Raw genomic sequence first — 23,238 nt, 5'->3', positions numbered from 1 at the left:
TCTCCCCAAGAATTGGGAAAGAAGGCGGACCATTGGGTCAAGACTAGGGTGTCCAAAACTTCCACAGGGGGTGACCAAAAGAAAGGGGTCACAAAACCTCCCCAGGGGAAAGGTGGTGAGACAGCCAAAAACAAAAATAGTAAAGAGTCTTCTACAGGCCCCCAAAAACCTGCACAGGAGGGTGGGCCCAGAGCCTCTTCACAAAACAATCCTGGGTACAAGGGTAAAAACTTTGATCCCAAAAAGGCCTGGTGTCGTAGCTGTAGTCAGTCTGGACACCAAACTGGAGACAAGTCCTGTCCCAAGAAAGATACCACTTCTAACTCCACTCCAGCTAAAACTGGAATGGCCAGTCTCCAAGTGGGATCAACAGTGTGCCCAGAGCAAATCAGGTGTCACACTGAAGCTACATTAGTCTCTGACGGTGGGGTGGATTTAGCCACACTGGCTGCCTGGCCCCCTAACATGCAAAAATACAGGCAGCAGCTCTTAATTAATGGGACAAGTGTAGAGGGCCTGAGGGATACAGCTGCCAGTGTCACTATGGTGACTAAGAAACTGGTTTCCCCTGGCCAATACCTGACTGGACAAACCTATCCAGTCACCAATGCTGACAATCAAACTAAAGTACATCCCATGGCAATGGTAACTTTAGAGTGGGGAGGGGTCAATGGCCTGAAACAGGTGGTGGTCTCCTCAAATATCCCAGTAGACTGTTTGCTTGGAAATGACCTGGAGTCCTCAGCATGGGCTGAGGTAGAACTGAAAACCCATGCAGCCATGCTGGGTATCCCTGAACTGGTGTGTGTCAAAACAAGGGCACAGTGCAAGGCACAGGGTGAAAAAGTAGAGCTGGAGTCTGGAAGAAAGGCCCAGCCTACCAAGAGAAAAGGAAAGTCAGCTGGGAAACCAGCTGCAACACAACAAGAAAAAGAGAACCTCTCTTCTCAGGAAGAAGTTCTGCCCTCTGAGGGAACTGAGCCTATGGAGCTGGAACCTTATCAGGTTGAGCTCTTGGGCCCAGGGGGACCCTCAAGGGAAGAGTTGTGTAAGGGACAAGAAACCTGTCCCTCTCTTGAAGGCCTTAGGCAGCAAGCTGCTGAAGAGTCCAAAGGCAAGAAAAATGGAACACATAGGGTCTATTGGGAAGATGGACTCCTGTACACTGAGGCAAGAGATCCCAAACCTGGTGCCACTAGGAGAGTGGTAGTGCCTCAGGGGTTCAGAGAGTTTATTCTGACCTTAGCCCATGATATTCCCCTTGCTGGGCATTTGGGACAAACCAAGACGTGGGAGAGGTTAGTCAACCACTTCTACTGGCCCAACATATCCCAGAAGGTTAAGGAGTTTTGCACCTCCTGTACCACCTGTCAAGCCAGTGGTAAGACAGGTGTACATCCAAAGGGCCCCCTCATTCCACTTCCAGTGGTGGGGGTCCCCTTTGAAAGAGTGGGTGTGGACATAGTGGGTCCACTTGAACCTCCCACAGCCTCAGGAAATATGTACATCCTAGTAGTAGTGGATCATGCTACTAGGTATCCTGAAGCTATTCCCCTTAGGTCGACTACTGCCCCTGCAGTAGCCAAGGCCCTCATTGGTATCTTTACCAGAGTGGGCTTCCCTAAGGAGGTGGTGTCTGACAGAGGTACCAACTTCATGTCAGCATACCTGAAACACATGTGGAATGAGTGTGGAGTGACTTATAAATTCACTACACCCTATCATCCACAAACTAATGGCCTTGTTGAGAGATTCAACAAGACATTAAAGGGCATGATCATGGGGCTCCCAGAAAAACTCAAAAGGAGATGGGATGTCCTCTTGCCATGTCTGCTTTTCGCTTACAGAGAGGTGCCTCAGAAGGGAGTAGGGTTCTCACCCTTTGAAGTTCTGTTTGGCCACCCTGTAAGGGGACCACTAGCTCTTGTGAAAGAAGGCTGGGAGAGACCTTTTCATGAGCCTAAACAAGACATAGTGGACTATGTACTTGGCCTTCGCGCAAGGATGGCAGAGTACATGGAAAAGGCAAGCAAAAACCTTGAGGCCAGCCAACAGCTCCAGAAGTGTTGGTATGACCAAAAGGCTGCACTGGTTGAATTTCAACCAGGACAGAAAGTCTGGGTTTTGGAGCCTGTGGCTCCCAGGGCACTTCAGGACAAATGGAGTGGCCCTTACCCAGTACTAGAGAGGAAGAGTCAGGTCACCAACCTGGTAGACCTGGGCACAAGCAGGAGCCCCAAGAGGGTGATCCATGTGAACCGCCTTAAGCTCTTCCATGACAGGGCTGATGTAAATCTGTTAATGGTAACAGATGAGGATCAGGAAGCTGAGAGTGAGCCTCTCCCTGATCTTCTGTCATCAGACCCTAAAGATGGCTCAGTAGATGGAGTGATCTATTCAGACATCCTCTCTGGCCAACAGCAAGCTGACTGTAGGAAGGTCCTGCAACAGTTTGCTGAGCTCTTTTCCCTAACCCCTGGTCAGACACACCTGTGTACCCATGATGTGGACACAGGAGACAGCATGCCTGTCAAAAACTAAATATTCAGACAGTCTGATCAAGTTAAGGAAAGCATCAAGGTGGAAGTCCACAAGATGCTGGAATTGGGAGTAATTGAGTACTCTGACAGCCCCTGGGCTAGCCCAGTGGTCTTAGTCCCCAAACCTCACACCAAAGATGGAAAGAGAGAGATGAGGTTTTGTGTGGACTACAGAGGTCTTAATTCTGTCACCAAGACAGATGCCCATCCCATTCCTAGAGCTGACAAGCTGATTGACAAATTAGGTGCTGCCAAATTCTTAAGTACCTTTGACTTAACAGCAGGGTACTGGCAAATCAAAATGGCACCTGGAGCAAAAGAGAAAACAGCATTCTCCACACCTGATGGGCATTATCAGTTTACTGTTATGCCCTTTGGTTTAAAGAATGCCCCTGCCACCTTCCAAAGGTTGGTGAATCAAGTCCTTGCTGGGTTGGAGTCCTTTAGTGCAGCTTATCTTGATGATATTGCTGTCTTTAGCTCCAACTGGCAGGATCACCTGGTCCACCTGAAGAAGTTTTGAAGGCTCTGCAATCTGCAGGCCTCTCTATCAAGGCATCCAAATGCCAGATAGGGCAGGGAACTGTGGTTTACTTGGGACACCTTGTAGGTGGAGGCCAAGTTCAGCCACTCCAGCCCAAGATCCAGACTATTCTGGACTGGGCAGCTCCAAAAACCCAGACTCAAGTCAGGGCATTCCTTGGCTTGACTGGGTACTATAGGAGGTTTGTGAAGGGATATGGATCCATTGTGACAGCCCTCACAGAACTCACCTCCAAGAAAATGCCCAAGAAAGTAAACTGGACTGTAGAAGGCCAACAGGCCTTTGACACCCTGAAACAAGCTATGTGCACAGCACCAGTTCTAAAAGCTCCAGATTACTCCAAGCAGTTCATTGTGCAGACAGATGCCTCTGAACATGGGATAGGGGCAGTTTTGTCCCAAACAAATGATGATGGCCTTGACCAGCCTGTTGCTTTCATTAGCAGGAGGTTACTCCCCAGGGAGCAGCGTTGGAGTGCCATTGAGAGGGAGGCCTTTGCTGTGGTTTGGTCCCTGAAGAAGCTGAGACCATTCCTCTTTGGTACTCACTTCCTAGTTCAGACTGACCACAGACCTCTCAGATGGCTGATGCAAATGAAAGGTGAAAATCCAAAACTGTTGAGGTGGTCCATCTCCCTACAGGGAATGGACTTTATAGTGGAACACAGACCTGGGACTGCCCATGCCAATGCAGATGGCCTTTCCAGGTTCTTCCACTTAGAAAATGAAGACTCTCTTGGGAAAGGTTAGTCTCATCCTCTTTCGTTTGGGGGGGGGGTTGTGTAAGGAAATGTTTCCTTGGCATGGTTACCCCCTGACTTTTTGCCTTTGCTGATGCTATGTTTTGAATTGAAAGTGTGCTGAGGCCTGCTAACCAGGCCCCAGCACCAGTGTTCTTTCCCTAACCTGTACTTTTGATTCCACAATTGGCACACCCTGGCATCCAGGTAAGTCCCTTGTAACTGGTACCCCTGGTACCAAGGGCCCTGATGCCAGGGAAGGTCTCTAAGGGCTGCAGCATATCTTATGCTACCCTGGGGACCCCTCACTCAGCACAGACACACTGCTTACCAGCTTGTGTGTGCTGGTGAGAACAAAACGAGTAAGTCGACATGGCACTCCCCTCAGGGTGCCATGCCAACCTCACACTGCCTATGCAGTATAGATAAGTCACCCCTCTAGTAGGCCTTACAGCCCTAAGGCAGAGTGCACTATACCATAGGTGAGGGCACCAGTGCATGAGTACTGTGCCCCTACAGTGTCTAAGCCAAACCTTAGACATTGTAAGTGCAGGGTAGCCATAAGAGTATATGGTCTGGGAGTCTGTCAAACACGGACTCCACAGCACCATAATGGCTACACTGAAAACTGGGAAGTTTGGTATCAAACTTCTCAGCACAATAAATGCACACTGATGCCAGTGTACATTTTATTGTAAAATACACCCCAGAGGGCACCTTAGAGGTGCCCCCTGAAACCTTAACCGACTATCTGTGTAGGCTGACTGGTTCCAGCAGCCTGCCACAACCGAGACATGTTGCTGGCCCCATGGGGAGAGTGCCTTTGTCACTCTGAGGCCAGTAACAAAGCCTGCACTGGGTGGAGATGCTAACACCTCCCCCAGGCAGGAGCTGTAACACCTGGCGGTGAGCCTCAAAGGCTCACCCCTTTGTTCCAGCACCGCAGGACACTCCAGCTAGTGGAGTTGCCCGCCCCCTCCGGCCACGGCCCCCACTTCTGGCGGCAAGGCCGAAGGAAATAATGAGAATAACAAGGAGGAGTCACTGGCCAGTCAGGACAGCCCCTAAGGTGTCCTGAGCTGAAGTGACTCTAACTTTTAGAAATCCTCCATCTTGCAGATGGAGGATTCCCCCAGTAGGATTAGGGATGTGACCCCCTCCCCTTGGGAGGAGGCACAAAGAGGGTGTACCCACACTTAGGGCTAGTAGCCATTGGCTACTAACCCCCCAGACCTAAACACGCCCTTAAATTTAGTATTTAAGGGCTCCCCTGAACCTAAGAATTTAGATTCCTGAAACCTAAAAGAAGAAGAAGACTGCTGAGCTGAAAAACCCCTGCAGAGGAAGAACAGAAGACACCAACTGCTTTGGCCCCAGTCCTACCGGCCTGTCTCCTGCCTTCCAAAGAAACCTACTCCAGCGACGCTTTCCAAAGGACCAGCGACCTCTGAATCCTCAGAGGACTGCCCTGCTTCAAGAAAAACAAGGAACTCCCGAGGACAGCGGCCCTGCTCCAAAAGACTGCAACTTTGTTTCGAAGGAGCAGATTTAAAGACCCCTGCAACTCCCCGCAAGAAGCGTGAGACTTGCAACACTGCACCCGGCGACCCCGACTCGACTGGTGGAGAACCAACACCTCAGGGAGGACCCTCCGGCGACTCCGAGACCGTGAGTAACCAAAGTTGTCCCCCCTGAGCCCCCACAGCGACGCCTGCAGAGGGAATCCCCAGGCTCCCCCTGACCGCGACTGCCTGAACCTAAAGTCCCGACGGCTGGAAAAGACCCTGCACCCGCAGCCCCCAGCACCTGAAGAAACGGAACTTCTGTGCAGGAGTGACCCCCAGGGGGCCCTCTCCCTTGCCCAGGTGGTGGCTACCCCGAGGAGCCCCCCCCCCTTGCCTGCCTGCACCGCTGAAGAGACCCCTTGGTCTTCCATTGAAATCTACAGAGAACCCGACGCTTGTTTGCACACTGCACCCGGCCTCCCCCGCGCTGCTGAGGGTGTACTTTCTGTGTGGACTTGTGTCCCCCCCGGTGCCCTACAAAACCCCCCCTGGTCTGCCCTCCGAAGACGCGGGTACTTACCTTCTGGCAGACTGGAACCGGGGCACCCCCTTCTCTCCATTGAAGCCTATGTGTTTTGGGCACCTCTTTGACCTCTGCACCTGACCGGCCCAGAGCTGCTGGTGTGGTAACTTTGGGGTTGCTCTGAACCCCCAACGGTGGGCTACCTTGGACCCAAAAATGAGACCTGTAAGTGATTTACTTACCTGCTAAAAATAACAATACTTTACCTCTCCCAGGAACTGTGAAAATTGCACTAAGTGTCCACTTTTAAAACAGCTATTTGTGTTGTATGTGAAAAGTATATATGCTACTGTAATTATTCAAAGTTCCTAAAGTACTTACCTGCAATACCTTTCAAATGAAATATTACATGTAGAATTTGAACCTGTGGTTCTTAAAATAAACTAAGAAAAGATATTTTTCTATAACAAAACCTATTGGCTGGATTTGTCTCTGAGTGTGTGTTCCTCATTTATTGCCTGTGTGTATGTACAACAAATGCTTAGCACTACTCCTTTGATAAGCCTACTGCTCGACCACACTACCACAAAATAGAGCATTAGTATTATCTCTTTTTGCCACTATCTTACCTCTAAGGGAAACCCTTGGACTCTGTGCATACTATTCCTTACTTTGAAATAGTGCATACAGAGCCAACTTCCTACATATATATATATATATATATATATATATATATATATATATATATATATATATATATATATAAATATTCTACACCCCCCCCCCCCAGGTTACAGGTTATAGTTAGGTTCTGCCTTTACTTGCACAAAACCATAGAAATTCAGCAGTTACAGTCAGAGTTATTTCAAGTAACTATAACTCGCCCCCAAGGTAACTATAACTTGCGCCTCCTGGCATGCACAGTTTTATTTTTCAATAGTTTGCTAATGTTTCATTTATATTTATAATGGTGCTATAGAAGTTGTGAGGAGTGCTGTAATATCTGAGGAAATTAGCAGTGCATGGCAAGGGCACGAGTTATAGTTTCCTTAGAGCGTGAGTTATAGTTACTAGAAATAACTCTCACTGTAACCTAACTATAAAGTCCCTTTTAGTGAATTTGTATGTTTTTTTTAATGTACAGCAATTTTAATTGCTATACATTAATTCATTAATTCAACCACCGGCTCGCGCACCAGCTTGTGGCCGGCCAGTCCCTGCAGTCAACCCCCTATAACGACCCAGACCCGCACCACCTTCAGTCATGTGCACCAGGGGTTGGTCGCAGCCAGGCCCTGCAGCCAACCCCCTATAACGACCCAGACCCACACCACGCACCACCTTCAGTCATGTGCACCAGGGGTTGGTCGCAGCCAGGCCCTGCAGCCAACCCCCTGTAACGACCCAGACCCGCACCACGCACCACCTTCAGTCATGTGCACCAGGGGTTGGTCGCAGCCAGGCCCTGCAACCAACCCCCTATAACGACCCAGACCCGCACCACGCACCACCTTCAGTCATGTGCACTAGGGGTTGGTCGCAGCCAGGCCCTGCAGCCAACCCCCTGTAATTACCCAGAGAGTTTTTCTAGACCTTGATGAATGATATACTCAGAATTAGATAATTTAGGGCAAACTGAAAAGAAAAGTGTAAATGTCAAATAAAAATAGGGCAATTAGATGTTTGGGTATATCTTTTAAATATATGTTTCGGAAAAGTAATTAAAGCAGGAATATGACTACTGACACACCTAGACTGGAACCCTAAACGTTCAGGGTGAGGGCTTGAGAGCTTAATCTCTGATGGGGGTGATCCTTGGGGACACCAGCACGAAGTCTAGTAGGGTGGGGTAAAGTTTAACCTGTCCCCTTCTCATTTTTTTATAATTTATTTTTGAGAATCGGCTGAAGCCAAATCTCAAAATGGCTACAAAAACTTTCTGGTTGAAGTGTTGGCAGTCAATCAGATCTCTGCACGAGATCATTGGTGTTCACAAAGTCGTTGCAACCCTAGACATACAAATTTGGATTTCCTTTAGTTTCTGCTAAACTACCGAACGGATTTACACCAAATAACAAAAAGACTCATCTGCTTACCAACAGCTACCTTTCTGCCAAATTTGGTGTATTTTTCGTCCAGTGGTTCGGACTGCAGGTGAGTCTAAAGAGTTTATGTGAATTAACATAGGAAATATGCTATTCTTGACCCCCCTTGCTTTTTCTCAGCCCCCACTTGATGGCTCACCAGAAACTTTCCATGCACAACAAGAACCTAGCATGCATTTTTTGGGGGAAAATTTCATGAAGATTGTCAAGCAGCACCAAAGATACAGGAAAGTCAAAAACGCTTTTTCTATGGAACCTAGGTCCTAACTATAAAATCTACTGGCGACCGTCAGTAGGCTACATATATATGGAAAATGTCACTTACCCAGTGTACATCTGTTCGATGGCATGTGTAGCTGCAGATTCACATGCTATGCATACATCTGCCATCTAGTGGTGGGCTCGGAGTGTTACAAGTTGTTTTTCTTCAAAGAAGTGTTTTCGAGTCACGGGATCGAGTGACTCCTCCTCTTCGCTCCATTGCACATGGGCATCGACTCCATGTTAGATTGTTTTCTCACAGAGGGTAAGGTAGGAGAGATAGAGTATAAAGAAAAGAGATGTCCATGCAAATGGAATATATATATATATATACACACACATACATATGTACAAGTGTTTGTTTAACTTAAACGGCTACAGGCTTCCGGGGAGGTGGGAGGGTGCATGTGAATCTGCAGCAGAACATGCCACGAACAGATGGACACTGGGTAAGTGACATTTTCCGTTCAATGGCATGTGTAGCTGCAGATACACATGCTGTGCATAGACTAGTAAGCAGTTATCTCCCCAAAAGCGGTGGCTCAGCCTGTAGGAGTTGAAGTTGTTTGAAATAAAGTTCGTAGTACTGCTTGTCCTACTGTGGCTTGCTGTGTTGTTAACACATCCACGCAGTAATGCTTGGTAAACGTATGAGGCGTAGACCATGTGGCTGCCTTACATATTTCGGTCATTGGTATGTTTCCTAGAAAGGCCATGGTAGCACCTTTCTTTCTAGTTGAGTGTGCCTTTGGTGTTATAGGCAGTTTTCTTTTTGCTTTGATATAGCAGGTTTGTATGCATTTAACTATCCACCTGGCAATGCCTTGTTTGTATATTGGATTCCCTGTATGAGGTTTTTGGAAAGCAACAAACAATTGTTTTGTTTTGCGAATTTGTTTTGTTCTATCAATGTAGTACATTAATGCCCTTTTGATGTCTAATGTATGTAATGCTCTCTCAGCTACAGAATCTGGTTCTGGAAAGAACACTGGTAGTTCCACTGTTTGATTTAAGTGGAACTGTGATATGACTTTAGGTAAGAACTTAGGGGGTTATTAAAACTTTGGAGGAGGTGTTAATCCGTCCCAAAAGTGACGGTAAAGTGACGGATATACCACCAGCCGTATTACGAGTCCATTATATCCTATGGAACTCGTAATACGGCTGGTGGTATATCCGTCACTTTACTGTCACTTTTGGGATGGATTAACACCTCCTCCAAAGTTGTAATAACCCCCTTAGTATTTGTTCTCAGAACTACCTTATGCTTGTGTATCTGAATAAAGGGTTCTTGTATGGTAAATGCTTGTATTTCACTTACTCTTCTTAGAGATGTGATAGCAATTAGAAATGCTACTTTCCATGTTAAGTATTGTATCTCACATGAGTGCATGGGTTCAAAAGGTGGACCCATGAGTCGTGTTAAGACAATGTTGAGGTTCCACGAAGGAACTGGTGGTGCTCTTGGTGGGATAATTATTTTCAGACCCTCCATAAATGCTTTTATGACTGGGATCCTGAATAATGAAGTTGAGTGCGTAATTTGCAGATAAGCTGAAATTGCGGTGAGATGTATCTTAATGGATGAAAAAGCTAACTTTGATTTTTGTAAGTGTAGTAGGTAGCTTACAATGTGTTTAGCAGATGCGTGTAATGGTTGAATTTGATTATCATGGCAGTAATAAACAAATCTTTTCCACTTATTTGCATAGCAATGTCTTGTGGTCTAGCTTGTTTTATGACCTCCATACATTCCTGTGTGAGGTCTAGATGTCCGAATTCTAAGACTTCAGGAGCCAAATTGCTAGATTCAGTGACGCTGGATTTGGGTGTTTGATCTGTTGTTTGTGTTGAGTTAACAGATCTGGTTTGTTTGGCAGCTTGATATGAGGCACTACTGAGAGGTCTAGTAGTGTTGTGTACCAAGATTGTCATGCCCAAGTTGGTGCTATTAGTATGAGTTTGAGTTTGTTTTGACTTAATTTGTTTACTAGATATGGAAGGAGTGGGAGAGGGGGAAAAGCGTATGCAAATATCCCTGACCAACTCATCCATAACGCATTGCCCTGAGACTGAGCCTGTGGGTACCTGGATGCGAAGTTTTGGCATTTTGCGTTTTCTTTTGTTGCAAATAGATCTATTTGCGGTGTTCCCCATCTTTGGAAGTAAGTCTTTAGTATTTGGGGATGAATTTCCCATTCGTGGATCTGTTGATGATCCCGAGAGAGATTGTCTGCCAACTGGTTCTGAATTCCTGGTATGAACTGCGCTATTAGGCGAATGTGGTTTTGAATCGCCCAATGCCATAGTTTCTGTGCCAATAGACACAACTGCGTTGAGTGTGTTCCTCCCTGTTTGTTCAGATAATACATTGTTGTCATGTTGTCTGTTTTGACAAGAATGTGTTTGTGGGTTATTATAGGTTGAAATGCTTTCAGCCCTAGAAATACTGCAAGTAGTTCTAAGTGATTTATGTGAAACTGTCTCTGCTGATTGTCCCATTGTCCTTGGATGCTGTGTTGGTTGAGGTGCGCTCCCCACCCTATCATGGAAGCATCCATTGTGATTATGAATTGAGGCACTGGGTCTTGAAAAGGCAGCCCTATGTTTAAATTTATAGTGTTCCACCATTGAAGCGAGGTGTATGTTTGTCGGTCTATCAACACTAGATCTTGAAGTTGACCCTGTGCTTGTGAGCATTGTGATGCTAGGCACTGTTGTAAGGGCCGCATGTGTAATCTTGCGTTTGGGACAATGGCTATGCATGAGGACATCATGCCTAGTAATTTCATCACTAATTTTACCTGTAACTTTTGTTTTGGGTGCATGGCTTGTATTACGTTTTGAAATGCCTGTACCCTTTGTGGACTTGGAGTGGCAATCCCTTTTGTTGTGTTGATTGTTGCTCCGAAGTATTGTTGTATTTGACACGGCTGTAGGTGTGATTTGTTGTAGTTGAGTGAGAAACCTAGCTTGTGAAGGGTTTCTATGACATACTTTGTGTGTTGTGAACACCGTTCCTGCGTATTGGTTTTGATTAACCAATCGTCTAGGTATGGGAACACATGTATTTGCTGCCTTCTGATATGAGCAGTCACTACTGCCAGGCATTTTGTAAAAACTCTTGGCGCTGTTGTTATCCTGAATGGCAACACTTTGAACTGGTAATGTACCCCTTGGAATACAAACCTTAAATACTTTCTGTGGGAAGGACGTATAGGTATATGGAAATATGCATCCTTGAGGTCTAGTGTTGTCATGTAGTCTTGTTGTTTGAGCAATGGGATCACGTCTTGCAGTGTCACCATGTGAAAGTGATCTGATTTGATGTAGATGTTTAATGTTCTGAGATCTAATATAGGTCTTAGAGTTTTGTCTTTTTTGGGTATGAGAAAGTACAGGGAGTAAACTCCTGTTTCTCTCTGATGAATTGGTACTAGCTTTATTGCATCTTTTTGCAACAACGCTTGGATCTCCAGTTGTAAAAGATCTGTGTGTTGTTTGGACATGTTGTGTGTTTTCCGTGGGACATTTGGAGGGAATTGTAGAAATTCTATGTAATAACCATGCTGGATAATGGCTAGGACCCACGTGTCTGTTGTTATTTCTTTCCAATTTTTGTAGAACTTGGTTTTGGGGATTTGAGAGGTTGAAGTCACTGTTTATTTTGTGGAGTTTTGGGACTCTGGAACTTCCCTCTACTCTTTGAGAACTGCCCCCCTCTGTATTGTCCCCGAAAACGTCCCCGCTGATATTGACTCTGATAAGTGGGCCTTGTTTGTGAGGTTGAGGCTTCTGTGCTCTGTCCCCGAAACCCCCCTCGAAACTGTGTTTTCCGAAAAGTGCCTCTGCTCTGTGGGGAGTAGAGTGCGCCCATGGCTTTGGCCGTATCTGTGTCCTTTTTAAGTTTTTCGATAGCAGTGTCCACTCCGGGCCAAACAACTGCTGTCCGTTAAATGGCATATTCAGCACAGCTTGTATTTCTGGCTTGAATCCTGATGTACGCAGCCATGCGTGTCTCCGTATGGTCTCTGCTGTATTTACAGTTCTAGCAGCTGTGTCAGAAGCATCAACTGCTGACTGTATCTGATTGTTAGAGATACTCTGTCCTTCCTCCACCACTTGTTGTGCTCTATTTTGGAACTCTTTGGGTAGGTGTTCTATGAAATGTTGCATTTTGTCCCAATGAGCCCTATCATATCTAGCCAGCAAGGCCTGTGAGTTGGCAATGCGCCAATGGGTGGCTGCTTGTGCCGCAACCCTTTTCCCCGCAGCGTCAAACTTGCGACTTTCCTTGTCTGGAGGTGGTGCGTCTCCTGAGGTGTGTGAGTTCGCCCTTTTGCAAGCTGCCTCTACTACCACTGAGTCTGGTGTTAATTGCTGTGTGATGTACACAGGGTCTGTTGGTGGCGGTTTGTATTTTTTCTCCACCCTTGGAGTAATGGCCCTGCCCTTCACAGGCTCTTGAAACACTTGTTTGGAGTGTTTCAGCATTCCCGGTAGCATAGGGAGACTCTGATATTGGCTATGTGTGGACAACAGTGTATTAAATAGAAAGTCATCTTCTATAGGTTCTGCATGCAGGGTGACATTATGAAACGCAGCTGCGCTTGACACCACCTGTGTGTAGGCAGTACTGTCCTCAGGTGGTGAGGGTCTCGCTGGATAACAGTCAGGACTGTTATCTGATACAGGCGCATCATAAAGATCCCATGCGTCGGGGTCATCTTGACTCATTCCTGTATGAGTTGGAGACTGCATCATTGGTGGAGTGGCTACCGGTGATGGTTGTGGTGAGTGTTGTGGAGATGGTGGTGGAGTTACTTGTTTTGCCACCTTTGCTTGTGGTTGCTTGTCTTTTTCTTGGAAGGCAAGTTTCCTTTTAATTCGAATTGGAGGGAGAGTACTGATCTTCCCTGTGTCTTTTTGAATGTGGAGCCTCCTTTGAGTGTAATCTGGCTCCCCTGCCTCTAATTCTTGTCCAAATCTGTGTCCCTGCATCTGTGAGGACAGGCCCTGTTCCTCGGTGTAGGAACTCGATTTCGGCTCCGAGGCCGGATGTTTCGGTATGGAAACCTTTTTGGCGGTCTTTTTCGGCTCCGAAGACACTTTCTGATCTCTCAGTGCCGACTCATTTCGGTGCCGCCCTCTCGGTGTCGAGATTGCTCTGACCCGGTGTCTCGGGGTCGAGTCTGTTCTGTGCCGGTATCTCGACCGGAGTCGGATGATTTCGACACATGCATGCCCTTTTTCGGTGCCGATGGTCGGTCACCTATTTTTCGGGTTGGCGTCCCCTGGGCTTTAGTGAGTTTTCTGTGAGTTTTGTGTTGTGACGTCTTACTCATGGTTTTCGGCGTCTGTTCAGCTTCGACCTCATCCGAGTCCGAATCCGCGATGGAGAAGGTTTCTTCTTCTTCTTCCAAGTGTTGTTGTCTTTCCGGTGCCGACGCCATTTGTAGTCTTCTTGCTCTTCGGTCTCTTAACGTCTTCCTCGACCGAAACGCTCGGCAGGCCTCACAGGTATCCTCTTTGTGTTCTGGAGACAAACACAAATTACAGACCAAATGCTGATCTGTATAAGGATACTTGTTGTGACATTCGGGGCAGAAGCGGAATGGGGCCTGTTCCATTAGCCTTGAAGACGCACGTGGTCGGGCCGACCAGGCCCCGCCGGGGAATCGAAAACCCCGAAGGGCCACCGGAGCTCTTCCAAATTCGGTGTCGATCTGTTGTAACTAACCCGATACCGAACGCAAACAATACCGTCAACTTTTCCGAGATTTTACTAACTTTCCGAACCGAAACGCGGAGCGAAAAGGAACACGTCCGAACCCGATGGCGGAAAGAAAACAATCTAAGATGGAGTCGACGCCCATGCGCAATGGAGCCGAAAGGGGAGGAGTCCCTCGATCTTGTGACCCGAAAAGACTTCTTCGAAGAAAAATAACTTGTAACACTCCGAGCCCAACACTAGATGGCGGGATGTGCACAGCATGTATATATATGAGAGAGAGCGAGGGAGAGAGATGCTAGGGGCCTGATGAGTGAAAGCGTTATTTATCACCCCTGATAAATAAGGATAACACTGGGTACGTTTGTCACATACCAGTAGTATTCTTGTTTTACTTTATTGTACTGTACAGTTTAGTTGTACTGTACATATATAGTTCTACTGTAATCCCTATCCCACTATGTTGACTTGTTTCTGTATAACTTTGAATATTCTGTTTCTTGCCTGTTCTAGAAAGCGCTCAATTACCTAAAAGTTCTTGTATAAAAATGAAATAAACACAAAAAAAATGAATAAGGCAGATGCAAAATGTTTGAGATTTTGCAAAGCTTTGACAGCCCTTATGAAACAACTCTTATTTTGATAATAGTGTCAATGTAAACACAAACTTTCAAGAATAATGAAACAAGACACGATGATGACAAAGAAGGGATCACTCTTTCTGTCCTGTATGAATTACATTACACCTTCTAGAATTTTTGTTTCCTACTGGAAGGGAAATCCCCTCCCAAGTACACAGATTGGGGATACTGACATCACCTGGGCAAAACGGTCACTTCTGCAATACCTAAAACAGAGCAATCAGTGGGGAAAGGTTGAACAACTAACATTTGCAAAGAGCCAGTGTAATATTACACCGCATGTACAGGCTTTTTTATTTACGTTTGACACAGTTAAGATTGCCACGCAATACATTATATATTGAGATTGGGAAATTCGAAGGTACTTGGAAAATACTGCAGCTGTGGAACAGCATGACTCTGGGGGCTGGGACTATGGACTTCAAGCCTTAAATGGTTGCCACATTTTTATCGATTACTCCGGTCAACATGGGAATCGACTAAAAGGTGATCGAAAGAGATGTAACAGCCCTCATTTCCAGCGTGCAGAGTGATACGCTTGGCCACTGGACTATGTACAGTATATACAAGTGAGTTCTTTCCAATGCTCCACAGTCTCCTATATCTGCCCCAGGTCAGAGGATGCATCTCTAAGATTCTCACAACGAGTTGCCTTTTTAATTGGAATTTTGTGGCAACTCATCTAACCCCACAAATCGCTATTAGGATTTTGGTGGCTAACATGTACCGCTGTAGTTTTCAGCTGATAAATTTCAGCAGGTCCATCCTGCCGAAATGTATTGAGTGAAAAATGCCCAATAATTGCCAATACGTGTAAATTTTGGCGCGGGAAGCAGCAACATCTGCATGTTATTCCTCATTAATGGACAAACTCGGATTGGAAGTTGTTTACCTGAACAGACAAATTGCTACAGAGCAGAGTCGGTTTTAATGTTTCTGATAAATCTTGACTCAAACATAGGGCGTCTCGCAATAAGGATAGACAGCTTTTTCCTCCGTTCAAAATCACTGACAAATGAGGTGTCTGAAATATGTCAAGGGAAGATAACTACTTACGGACATCCAAGACTCAGGACCTCGGGGTGACCTGCAACTTCCTTTTCTCCCATTCCCACAGTGTCCGAGTTACTTCCACTCTGAATGTGCCACCACTGCACTGCCATTCTCTCAAAGCTGGAGTACGAAGCGCCATGAATACCGTCTCTGCCACACGTAGCACCAGGTACCCTTAACCCTCACACCACACTGTCTCATGAAGGTACACACAGATGGCCATGTTGCAGCCTTGCATGTATCAATCACATGCATGCTTCAAACCAAGAACCTGCCAATCCTGTTTTGAGCCCAAATTCGGCTGAAATTCCAAATTAATGAAGAAGCTAAAAGAAGGCGTTCTTGATTAAAAACTGCTAAAATGATTTTTCCAGACACTGAGGGAGAAGAAAGCATTCATCTAGATCTGCCATAACGATACATGGCGAGAAGACACCCAGAATGTGGTTACCCAAGGGCCTGCATTTCCAACATAAAGACATTTAAAAATGGGACAGATGTGTTTTGAGCTTATACAAATTGACCATCCAAAGTGTGCTCGCACCACATGGGATGGTGGATTCATGAGCACTGTGTAAGATCTGTCTGAGGATGTGGCTAAGGGGGTGATAGATACGTGGGCTTCTTTCATTCACGGGGGGCTGTGCACAGATCGAGGGCTGTGCTGCTGCACTTCCTCCATTGATCATGTGGGGTATGGGGATTTCAGGCAGGGGGCAAACCCCCTACCACCAATCGAAACCCTTATTCATCTACGCTTCAGAAAGACATGAGATCTCAGTATGTAGGATTCCACGTCTGTGCCTAAATTAGGAGGGAGTAGAACAAAATGAGGCATAATACCCTGTGTGGCCCCTTTAAGGGATACGCGCACTCTGGCAGTGTTGCTGGAGAGAGGCGGGACCTGCTGACATGTGCCGGCCCTAGCCTTCCACCTGTGGGGCTACTGCGCGTCAATGAAGAGTAAATCAACAGGCTCACACTGAGAGAGAAACGTGCAGGGGGTCATAGCCACTGTTTTTTCTTTTTTTTGCAAACAACCCTCCACCCCCCCCATTGGGGTTTGTCTCAAAATAAGCATGCTGAACAGCCAAAAAAAGCATGGCACCCTTCTCAGTGCTCAACTTATCCTAAAGTGCAACAGGGGTTGAACTTTTGCAAAAGAGATTCCTGCAGGGTAAGCAAGGATCTGGCAATATGTCGGGCAATCCTTCGCCAGTGTCTAAATGACCCAATTAGTCCCTTAATACTGTCATTTAGACACTGGCAAAGTGCCATCGCGCTTGTGCACTCTGAACATAAAGTGCGCTCTGACTCACATACCCTATCTGATAACTCTATTTCATCTTTCAAGTTCCACACAAAACCACAATCCCTTCATAACAACCCTTCTTCCATTTGCATGTGTTCACTTTAACACTAATTTTCTATAGTTGTTTTATGGAGATCAAGTCAGTCACACTTCCATGGTTGCACAGCTATTTGTTTGAAGTGATATCAGAAACCACTACAAGTTTTCAGGCGAAGGGCTCTTGTTGGTTTTGGCAGGTACTCAATTAGATTGAAATAAGTAAATCTCTCAATGGCCAGAGATCAAAAGACAAAGGTCACTGAGTAGAGTTCTGTATGCCCAGCCAAGTTTCCTTACCCAATTGGGTCAAAGGAATATATGACCCAGGGCTTGCTGTGCTTTGGTACATTTCCAGGAGAGCTGCTGGTGAACCTTGTACCAGAGTATCGAAAAATCATCCTTTTCCCAACTTAACTGGTGTGAGGCCTCAAAACCTTCTCTCATCAATCCAAACAATTCTAAAAGACTAGAGTAGAACCATTAACATGTACATAGTTGTTCCTCTTAGTTCAGAAATGAGGCTTGAATAGAGATGTTGTGTCACCAAGTCAAATACATTGCTGCTCTGGTGAGGTATGTACTGATTTATCGCTGCCTGGAACCATCATTACCCTGTTCTGGAGCCAGAAAAAGCTCTTGGACATTACCTTGAAATATACTTGAATTTTCTGGCACAATCCCAGAAAGAATTTGTGTACAATTGTGCATGGCTGGCAGGCCAAACATTGTACTGGAAGCGTCCCTGAACATTTATGCTGCAGTACTAAGTAAACATTCAGCTCTGGTGATGTAAGCACCTCAGTGCCTTTGTCATCCATCCCCCTAGCTAACATCCTGTGCCAGGCCTAAAAGGTTCTCTCTACCCTTGATCTCCACCAACTAAGTCAACATCTTGCAGCACTCCATGTGCCATCTCAATGGAACCTTATCCATCACCACAATGACAAGCATTTAAAATGTATTAACTGGTGATCTGCAGTTTCACTTTCAGATCCAAATTATCTGCAAAAATGAGACCCCTGCAGTAAGCTGTAGTGTGTATCTACACAATCTAGAGCAGGTGTCTCCAACCAGTCGATCGCGAGCTACCAGTAGCCACCGACCCCATCTGAGTAGCCCCAGGGCCTGAGTTCATTTTTAAATAAGCACAGGGTCACATTTTTATTTTAAAGTTAAGGGAAATCTGTGTTTATTTCACATTATTATCATCAGGCTGCAGTTAGCAGGGCCTGATAAGGGGCAGTGCTGGAGTCAGATTTATAACCTAGTGCACACAGGTGAATAATAGAAGCATTTAAGTATTGCACTCCTAAATAAAAGTCCTTGTCAGCTCAATATTGGAGGTGCGAACAAAATGATGTTTTTCAATGCTTTTAAATCAGAGAAAATGAAAAGTTACCCTATAATTAAATTAACTTTCCATTTGAATGTCCTCATTTTTTCCAAAGTGTTGAAAAACATTTTTTAAATCGGAGAAATTATAAGTGCAGAAAAATGTTCCACGTTATAAATATTTTTGCAGTTTAATTTTCTCCAATTTAAAAAAAATGGCTGTACATTTGTGTTATATGTGTAACAGTGCTACATATGACAAAAGGTATGCTCTGTGCTACAGATACATATGACACAGGCTCTCAGTTACTCATACATCCCACTCATGTGTACACATGTTCGTACATCCTGAAAGGCCAAGCTCTCACTGACACACATGGCAGCCCTGTCATAGTGCCCCTAGCGAAAGTATTTTGTTCAAACCATAGTATCTGCCTGTATGGACATTAGGCTTAAAGTGAAGGAAGCTGGGTGTGGGGGTGTCTGGGAACAATGCGCAAGTTATTTAGCCTTTGGTAGCTCACAATAATTTTCACTGATCAGAAGTAGCTCTTGCTACAGAAAAGGTTGGAGACCGACATTGATTAAAACCATACACAAACACATATCATAGTTCAAAATAAGCTTCTTTGCACCTCAGGTGTAAAGCAAAGGTCGTGGTTGCTTCCAGGCAGCCAGAATTGGAAGGTGTCCACTCCAGATGATGGCTTTATTGTGCTTAAGACTTCTAGAAGAATTTTGTTCTCTAACCAATTTTATAAACTGTTCACAAGGACAAGAGGTACTTACATCATCAAGTATGAGACACAATGATAGCTCCCCCACCCACGTTCAAGGGTAAAAAGGCTATTAATGGAGCAAAAATACTTTTGTGCAGTGACAACATAGATCTCTCTGGCATATGTAATATCATATAGAAGTGGCAACACACCCTGGACAGCTCTTCCTTGAACATGTGGACAGCTCTACTTGGGAATTTTTCATGATAGTTTATGGTCTGTTATCAACGTTGCGTAGCATTATTCCTGTTCCCAGTACAACTGATTGTTGTCCAACTGCTGTGTTGTTCTGGGATTGTATGTGCAAACACCATTATTTAGGACTTATTAAAGTCTATTTTTAGGTGTTAATATTACACTAATCACACAGCCGGGTACACAAGCACTGTAAACCAGTCGGGTTATGGCTTAAAACTCTTGCATTATGTACAGAAGACAAGGTGGGCAGATGTTTAACGCCCACCATCTGGGAGAATCCATTAGTTTGGGACATCTTTATGGCAGTCCGCTATAAAAAGAATGGGCAACATTCAGCTCTTGTGCTTGAAGCATCTCTATAGGCCCCTGGTGTCCATCTCCATGGTCAACCTTCAGCTTCAGTACTTGAAGCATCTCTATAACTTTATCCTCTTATTCTGTACCATAAGGTCTGGTAATCTTTTTGCTTCTACCTGTATGGCCAAGATCCTGGTTTAGAACTGGGATTATTTTTTATACAGATGTCTTTATCCAGCAAGATTAAGGTCCTTCCCTGCTGTCTGAAGTATCTTTATGCTGTTAGGTTCCATAAACATGACTCATCGGTCCAGGATTTATCAGCCTTGCTCTGGACCAACCCATCAGATATTTTAGGTAGATGCCTTGATGGGGTGGTACAGCAGCACAGGAGATCACATTAGAGAAATGGATGCAAGAAGTATTGGACACCTCCACCATGTGTAGCTGAAAGGGATCTGAAATAGGGCAGAGCGGGAGCCATGACAACCCCACTGCGGGCAGTAGACTAGGCGAAAGGCTCTGGAAGTTGAATTCAAATTGTATTCACGCACTTAAAGCCAATGCTTTTTACACTAAGACTAAAAGCATGTAAAAACATAAATGTATGTCAACACATAAGCAGTGCAGGTAAAGAGGAGGGGTGAAAGAGAGTGGTGTATCCTGTGCTGCTTGCCTTTACTCACACGCAGTGGTCTGTGTGGCTGGTGTTCAATTTACTGCTGTTCACCGATGCCTTCAAACTGCCCCTTTTTATGTTCATCTAACTTCTCATTGGTTTTGCAATGTGCAAATAGTAGAAAATATAACTTCTGCTCATAAATGCTGAATGCAAGTTCTTCTCCGGCTATCTTCTGCCCTTCCTCTTCCATTCTTGACACGGGAATATTGCAGCACAGGTCACTGTTCTATTGACATTACTCAACAGATACATCATAAGAAATCTTGTAATTCTATAGCCGGTGCTCTGCACATTCATCATCTGTTCTGCCTTCTCTCCCATCATTTCATTTACGTATGTCGCAAAGGCCTTCACCTATGTCTTTGCAGCTGTATTTCCTTACATTACTGGTAGGAATTTCCCCACAGAACATCTTCAAGAAACATAAAGCCTCAGTATAAGCTACTGACTTTAGCTTCTCCTGCACTGATACTGCTCAGTCCCTGCTCCCCTAGACTCTTGCTATGCCCTGACCGAATGTCCATTCCAGCCCGCACTCTGGTATTTCCACGTGGGCTTCTGTGAAAGCTGGCAATCAACTACAGTTGCAACGTGTGCTTCGCAAGGCACCCATCTGCATGTAATCACGTGGAGAAACTTTGAAAGTCTAAGTCTTGTCTGGGGCCTGGTAGAATAACACCACATTGCGCCTACTGCAGGACAGTGGTCCAAAATGCAGATATCTAGAATTCGCAGAGGAATTCAGAATATAAAAGCAAAAGAATCTAGACTACAAATAGAAGAGAATCTAGAAAACAATGTTGGGGGACTAAAAGTGGAAAAAATGTAGGAGCAGGGGTTCTACAAAATACAAGGAAATGGATCTATGAACTATACAAACAAGGATTCAGAAAACAAACAGTGATGAATACAACAAACGCAAGGAAGTGGTACAGAAAACACTGAGAGGTGGATCTAGAAAATAAGGAAAAACCCACAATCTATATCTAGACAACCCGTGGGATGGATAAAGCATCCTTACGAGAGAGAAGCTAGAAATGCAGTAGCAGAATTAGGAAAACACAGCTAGGTTTTTGAAAATACACAAAGGGGAATCTATAACACACATAGGGGACTGGGAAAGATCTGGGAAACACTCAAAGGTGAATTTAGTAAACACATGGAGGTTGATCCAAAAACTGAAACGAAGTAGAAAAGAAATGAGGCAAAGCGACAAAACACATGAAAACCTTAAGAAAGTGACAGAGCTGGATCTAGAAATCACAAGGAAGTGGTTCTGGTGAAAGGAAAGGGCAGGATGCACAACATACAGCCAGATTGATAGGAACATGAGTGTGGGGATAAATATCTAGGAACAACAGCAACATGAAAATCTGCAGCCTGTTCTACCAGAGGATACCTGTGCAGCACTAGCATAAAGGCAATTAAGGATCTGGAAAAGAAAAATGAAGGAACACCTGGAAAAGAACATACGTTTTAAAAGGAATCACTGGCAGTTGTAAAGGACACAGGAAAAGTAAGAAAGAAGGCTGTGGCGAGGTAACTCAGTGAAGAGGTAGAAGATCTACCAAAGGGAGTGGCAGTGTTGAGTATCCAGTAAAGAAGGCACTGAGAGGACACAAGGGGGAACTCCATATCCAGCAGAGACTGGAGGAGGCAGCACATGTTGCTTCACAAAGGGAGAGCAGCGAAGCTGTCAGGTTTGTGGGTGAATGTCACCCCTGTTTCATAAGAGCCTCCAGCAGCCCACTCAATAATCCAGTGACTGGCGGTGGGAGACAGTGAAAATAAAAACATGACCCCTCCCCCCACATCCACGCCATGGGACAAAACTCCCATGGTATTGTGGCAATTAGTTCTCAATTTTCCAACAACAACCTTCCGCTTTGGGAATTTGTTTTCGGGAAAAAAAACAAATTGAGTCACAAATGACAGGCACACAGCAAACCTTTAAATGACTCTGTAGAAAACTACTGTCACAGTAGTTCATACAAGCTCAGACAGTTCACTGCAGGCCCAGTCGTGAAATCTAAATTTGGGGGGGGTCGAGTAAAGGAAGGGTGGCTCACGTAAAGTCCTCCCCCACCCCGATTGACTTTACTCCATCCGCCAAACGCTTCATTGACCCTAAGTAAGCATCTGTACAAAGCCCTCTATCGTGTTCCTTCGCCTCTAGCTTTCGCTTCCCTTCATTGTCACGATGGCACTTCTAAATGAACCAGATGTTATAAACCATCACAGATCCCACAGTCTCAGGTCCTACATGGGACAGCCATCCTTCAGGTTAAGCAGATTTTACAGGTTCAGGCAGCAGTGTTAGATACACTTATATTACAGTTCTGAACCGCATACAGCAGAGTGCAGATCATACAATCCCTACAACATTCATCAACATTCATCAATACCTTCCAGAGCATCTTGTCCCTAGACAAATGGCAGTGTGAAATGTTTTGTGAATGTAGTCATTTTAACCTAAAATATCAGTGTTTTCTGAAAATATACTTTGTGTAGGAACTTTTTCCATACAAAAAAATTGAGTCCCCAAATCCCACTGTATAATTTTCTTAAACCAACCTTTACCCTCAAACACTCGCTTTTCATTTCTGGCAAATACACTAATTTGTTCCTATGTGTCAGCTTGCCATTTAGTTATAATGTCTACACAGCAAGCTGATACCTAGGAACATTGTGATGTAATTGCCATCAAGAGTTCAGGTATACCCTGGTAGACGTCAAGCCATTGTCCCATTTTCCCCATACACACCTCACTGCTTTACAATGAATCGTTTTTCACATTGCACTAGTCATTGCTATGATGGGCCTAGCCACTGTTTACAAGTGGACTTTTTCCCTCGCATATGCCAGTCAATGCCACCATAGCACAGGGGAACCCACACAGTACCCATTCCACAAACATGAAAATAGACTTAATATCTGGTACTTTATTCGCTGCTATG

At 45.2% G+C, this 23,238-nt stretch overlaps 1 protein-coding gene across 7 annotated transcripts in view; it reads right to left on the bottom strand.

Moving 5' to 3' along the window:
* Positions 1 to 23,238, bottom strand: part of SLC38A5 (solute carrier family 38 member 5) — a 372,114-nt gene that overhangs the window by 46,848 nt on the left and 302,028 nt on the right. The window lies entirely within an intron of this gene.

Source organism: Pleurodeles waltl, chromosome 10, assembly GCF_031143425.1.
Source record: "Pleurodeles waltl isolate 20211129_DDA chromosome 10, aPleWal1.hap1.20221129, whole genome shotgun sequence".
In the NCBI taxonomy this organism is placed as follows: domain Eukaryota; kingdom Metazoa; phylum Chordata; class Amphibia; order Caudata; family Salamandridae; genus Pleurodeles; species Pleurodeles waltl.
Note: the sequence above shows the minus strand (reverse complement) of the source record. Positions and strands in the feature narration are given on the sequence as shown.